A 5,683-nucleotide genomic window follows, 5' to 3' on the forward strand; every position below is an offset into this window, starting at 1 on the left:
TGACCCAAGCAGGTCTGGAGGCTATACAAAAGGGTCCTTATCACTGGCACAGCCTCCACTGTGGCCAGTCCCCAGGTGGTCCTAGAGTGTCTGCTTATAGCAAAAGCTCATGCCACAGAGTGGGTGGGATAGGGTCGCTCCTGTGTGGATGCACTGGTGCTTCATGAGGTGGTGGTTGCAGATGAAGCTCTTGCCACAGTGCCGGTACTGGAAGGGCTGTTTGCCTGTGTACAGACAGAGGTGGTTTAACAAATGCTCCTTGTGCATGAAACTCTTGCTGCAGTCTGTGCATGGGTAGGGGTGCTCTCCCGTGTGCATGATCTGGTGAGAAATCAGTGCCAAGTACCCACTGAAGAGTGCCCACTGAAGTCAATGCCACACTGAGGGCAGGAGAACGGGTGCTCCAGAGCATGTTCCCTCTGGTACAACAGGAGGCTGATCTTCAGGCGGAAGCTATCACCATACTGTGGGTAGCAAAAGGGCCTCTCACTGGCATGAACTCGCTAGTGGCTGGTGAGTCGTGCTTGGTCAGCAAAGTGTTTAGGGCAATCAAGTCAAAAGAAGGGGCACTCTGTACTGTTGTGGCCTGGAAGGTGGTAGTGAGTCATGAGGTCTGGGTGTAGTGTGGGCAGGTGGGTGGTGTTTCACTCATGTGGTCCTGGGAGGTGCTACCAAGATTGGCCTGTGGGGCAAAGTGCTTGGGACACTGGGCACAGGTTGAGTGCTCACCAGCATGGCTACACTGATGTGTCATTAACATGTCTTGGTTGAAATTCTTGCCACAATGGTGGCATGAGAACACCTGCTCTCCAGCTGGAGGTGGGAGTGAGTGGGTAGCTTCCCAACTGAGTAAAAGTCACTTGTCCCTTTGGGGCTTTAGGCAGGTCAGTGGCTGCCCATCCAAAAAATGTCATGGTGACTGCTGGCTTTTGAAAGTTACATCTGAAAAAGCATCTTTTGCTGCAGTGGAGCAGAGAAGATGACTAGGACTTCAGGGTACAAGGTGGCTCTAGCAAAGTCTTCAGCTTTGATGACAAACTCTTCATCAGCATAGGTACCTTTGTACAGGTCACTCTCTTTGGACTCCTGGGGGGTTCCAATTGGAGGCTCTTCCTCTTGTTTAATCCAAGACTCCTGAATAGCTCAGGTTGAAAGGCCAGGCTTTTTTTTTTTTTTTTTTTTTTGAGACATGGCCTTACTATGTAGCTCTAGTTAGCCTGGAACTTACTAAGTAGATCAGGCAGGCCTTGAATTTAAAGATTCACCTGCCTCTGCCTCCCAAGTGCTGGGATTAAAGGAGTGTGCCACCACCTTGAGCTTACTTAAAAAAATTTTTTTTACTTATATATTTTTATTTTATGTGTATGGGTATTTTGTCTGCATGTATGTAAGTGCACTACATGCATGGAATACCCACGGAGACCAGAAGAGGATATTGGATCCTCTGGAACTAGATTTACAGATTGTTTAGCTGCCATGTGGGTGCTAGGAACCAAACCTGGATCCTCTGCAAGAGCAGCCAATGCTTTTAACTACTAAGCCATCTCTCTAGCCTCCATTGCTTCTTTTTTGAGACATGATCTCATGTAGTCCAGATTGGCCTCAAATTTACTGTGTGGCCAAGGATAACTTGAACTCCTAATCCCCAAGCGTTTGGAATATAAACCTGTGTCATCATGCCTGGTTAATTTTTGGTTTTTAGAGATAGGATCTCACTCTATAGCCCAAGCTGATCTTGAACCTGATCCTCTTGTCTCTGCCTCCCAAGTACTGGGATTACAGGAGCATAGCACCACACATTATTACCAACTAATTATAACAAAACAGAGCTAGTCTTTTAAAATGCATACAATTCTGGTCAGGTGTGGTGGCACATGCCTTTAGTCCCAGCACTCAGGAGGCAGAAGCAGGTGGATCTCTGTGAGTTCAAGGCCAGTCTGGTTTATACAGTGAGTTCCAGGTCAGCTGGGGCAACAGGGAGACCCTGTCTCAAAAAACAACAACAACAACAACAAAAAAAAAACATGCAATTCTGGAGAACCACTGGAGAATGAAAATATATATATATAGTTTGTATGCATTCATGCAGAGGTCAGAGGACAACTATTGGGAGTTGGTTCTCTCCTTTCACAATATAGGTCCCAGGGATCAAGTTCAAGTTGTCAGGCTTAGTGGCAAATGCCTCCTTTACTCACTCTGTGTGTGTGTGTGTGTGTGTGTGTGTGTGTGTGTGTGTAAAACAACTGTTCTTAAAAATAATCACCTGGTGTCAATAAAACTGTTGTACAATTTTCAACCACAGTTCTCTCACAGTTTTATTAAGGGACATCTAGCCAAGTAAAATCACTTAGAACCTCAGAATCACCTTGAATTTCAAAGGAACTGTCTAGGCAAAAACTATGCTCATTAAATATAGTACTACTGCCTTTTTGTGTCTCAGGACCTAAAGATGCCAGCCACAACGATTTCAGTTTGTGTGTGTATTTTAGTTGAACAAAACAGAAAATGCTCTTTATTCATTGAAAGAACATTTGTTGAGTACAGTGCCAAGAAGTCTGGTGCTAATTATTCAATTTCTGATCTCAGGATTTTCATTGTCCAATTTTTAAAATTTATTTTTATTTTATTTGTATGTATATGTGTCTCAGTGTACCAAGGTATATACAGTGCCCATGGAAGCCAGAAGAAGGCATCCACTGTTGGATCCCCTGGAACTGGAGTTACAGTTGTTAGCTACCATGTGAGTACTGCGAAGGAAACCTGGGTCTTCTGCAAGAGCAACCAGTGTTCTTAACCACTTAGCCATCTCTTCAGCACCTCCTTGTCCAATTTTTAAAATATGCTTTCAAATTACCACCTACAACTTATTACCAGAAGTGATGTATTAACTAAAAACTTCCCTATAAATAGATTTTGGAGCTAGGTGAAATGGTGCATGCCTTCAAACCCAGCACTCTGTAGGCAGAGGCAGGTAGATCTCTGAGTTCTAGGCTAGTCTTGGTCTACACAGCAAGTTCCAGGCCAGCCATGGCTACAAAGTGAGTCCTTGTGTAAAAAACAAAGGTGCTAGAGAAAGGTGCTAGAGAAATACCTCCCTGGTTAAGGGTTAAGAGTACAAACTGGGAGGACCCAGGTTCAATTATCAGCACCCATGTCAGGTGGCTCACAACCACCTACAACTCCAGTACTGAATGCACAGTGCACACAAACCCACACACATATACACATAATTTTTAAAATATAAAAAATTTAAAAATTTTTTTATTTTATGTACATGCGTGTATTGCCTGCATGTAGGTAAGTGTACCCGTGTCGGGCCGAGGAGGACAGAAGAGGCTGTCGGATCCCTTGGGACTGGAGTTACTGACAGTTTTTAGCGTCCATGTGGGTGCCGGGAATCGAACCTGCGTCTTCTGCAAGAACACAAGTGTTCTTAACCACTGAGCCATCTCTCCAGCCCCCTACAAAAATATTTTTGAAAACAAAAACAACGAGCTGGCCGCGGTGGCACACGCCTGTAGTCCCAGCACTTGGGAAGCAGAGGCAGGCGGATCTCTGTGAGTTCAAGGCCAGCCTGATCTACATAGTGAGTCCCAGGACAGCTGGGGCTACAGGGAGACCCTGCTTCAAACAGATTTAAAAAAAAACAAAAAAGCAACCAAAGAACAGATAATGAAGAAATTCATCTTGTTTGCCGCAGGGGAGTACAGGATTAGGCCGGGGGTGGTGGCGCACGCCTTTAATCCCAGCACTCGGGAGGCAAAGGCAAGCGGATCTCTGTGAGTTCGCGGCCAGCAATCCAGGACACCTGGGGCTACAGGGAGACCCTGTCTCAAAAAGACCAAAAAAAAAAAGTAAAAAAAAAAAAGAGCATGACTAAGTTCTGGAAAGTACCTGAACTTACCTAGTGAGTGAAGTCATCGTACTAGTTATGAAATCTGCACTTTAGCTCAGCCTGTTCATCAAAGTGTATGACTCGAAAGGAGCTGCTGCTTCATGAAACAGGGTCCAACTCACGTAGCCTAATAAAAATTTACTACCTGAAATAAACGTTTTATAAATTTCAATTCACTTTCAAAATTAAACTGTCCTTTCTCCTTATCCTGGACCTCGGTTTTAATATAGGTCTCTACATGTCATTTGTTTCTCCACCTATTTTTACCCACACTGCTGGGCTGGGGACTCAGGCTAGGGCTTTGGCTCAAGCTGGGCAATCCGCATATTCCTAACATTGCGCTCAGCGGTTAATGCCTTCAGCGTGAGGTTTACCTAATCTGTGAAAATTCCTTAGATTTCTTAGGGGTCGAAGTGGGTATCCAAGAAAACAGCCATTATCACGGTTATGTACACAGCCACCCTCGTGACTCCGCATGACATGACGATCACACACCCCAGCCCTGCTTAATCATGTTTATTCGGTGAGGGACGAGAGGCCACACCCACAACCAGGGCGTTGGGAAAGCGGTCCAGAGGTTCTAGTCGTAACTGCATCCTTCCCTCCCCTCGCACTCCAAAAAGAGATTTACTCCCGAGGAAGCGCCTATACTGCATTTCTCCTCCATTGTTCAGACCCAGCGGAGGAGACCGATATGGAGGCCTAACGCGGTCTGAGCCGTCGCGCCGAGCCCCCCCACCCCCAACGCCCCCCGCCGTGCAAGCACGGCTGGGTCTCGGGCTTCCGGCTCCGGGAACGTCCTCGCCGTCCGAACCCGGACGCGCCTCGGGCTCCAAGAACGTTCCCGCCATGCGGGCCGGGACAGGCCTCGGTCCTTCGGAGCCAGGCAAAGCTGCTAAAAGCACCGACTAACAAAAACGCGATGAATGCTCCCTACTGTAGTAACCAGAGAAACAATGAAATCCCGCCAGAGGGGCGCGGGAGCGCGCTTCACTGCTGCAGCGGGGAAAACCCGCCACTCTCCACGCCGCAGGAACGCGCAACCCGCCGGGCCTCCCAAGAGCAGACCACGCGGGATTGGAGCAGGGGGTCCGCGAAGCGGGAAGAAAAGACCCTTCCCCCACCGCCAGCCGGAAATACCCGGCTTCCAGGCAGGCGTGACACTGCCGCGCACGCGCACTAGTTACTTAGCAACTTCGACGTTCAAACGCGCCAGCGCGCAGCCCAGCAACAGTCGAGCTGCTGTGGTCCCCACCAATCAGCACCCGCCTCGCCTTCGACGCCTCACCAATCAGCGCCAGCGCCGCAAGGAAGTTTCCAGAGCTTTCGAAGGAGGGTCCTTTAACATGGATTCATCCGCCGGCTGATGGGTCCATTTTTTTTTGAAAAACAAGAGCTAGATCTCCTGGAGGAGCAGAGGGTCATTTGATAATTTCATTTGTTTCTGTTCCAAGGGATTTGGTGTTCCGTGGACGGGTATAACTGAGTTGTAGGAGATAGGGCCCGAGGGACTACTTTTCATGGCGCATGGAGATAACAGCTACGTAGGCGTGATATGTGACGCAACAGATGTAGCATAAATAGTGGCTCCGCGGGCCTGTCCTTTGCAGTAACGACGGACTTTGTGAAGTGTGTGGTGGTTATATTCTGGTGTCTGACGCGATCGGCGTTTTTCGATCTCCTGACTCCGGTAGCAGGTACTGGCCGCTTGCGCCGGAAACCTAGAAGGGCTGGAGGAGGGGGTTGAGTGAGGTCGGTCTGGAGGGTGCGCGGGTGGGGCGGTGGGGC

The 5,683-nt window shown here is 48.2% G+C and overlaps 1 protein-coding gene across 1 annotated transcript in view; it reads left to right on the forward strand.

The window, feature by feature from the left end:
- The first annotated feature begins 5,455 nt into the window (after positions 1-5,455).
- Positions 5,456-5,683, forward strand: part of Ubb (ubiquitin B) — a 1,704-nt gene continuing 1,476 nt past the window's right edge. The window contains exon 1 of the mRNA XM_008847111.3: positions 5,456-5,592. The gene's annotated coding sequence lies outside the window, so the exon portion shown is untranslated. The remainder of the gene's footprint in view (positions 5,593-5,683) is intronic.

This window comes from Nannospalax galili, unplaced genomic scaffold (genome assembly GCF_000622305.1).
Source record: "Nannospalax galili isolate Female #2095 unplaced genomic scaffold, S.galili_v1.0 scaffold1283, whole genome shotgun sequence".
Taxonomy (NCBI): Eukaryota; Metazoa; Chordata; class Mammalia; order Rodentia; family Spalacidae; genus Nannospalax; species Nannospalax galili.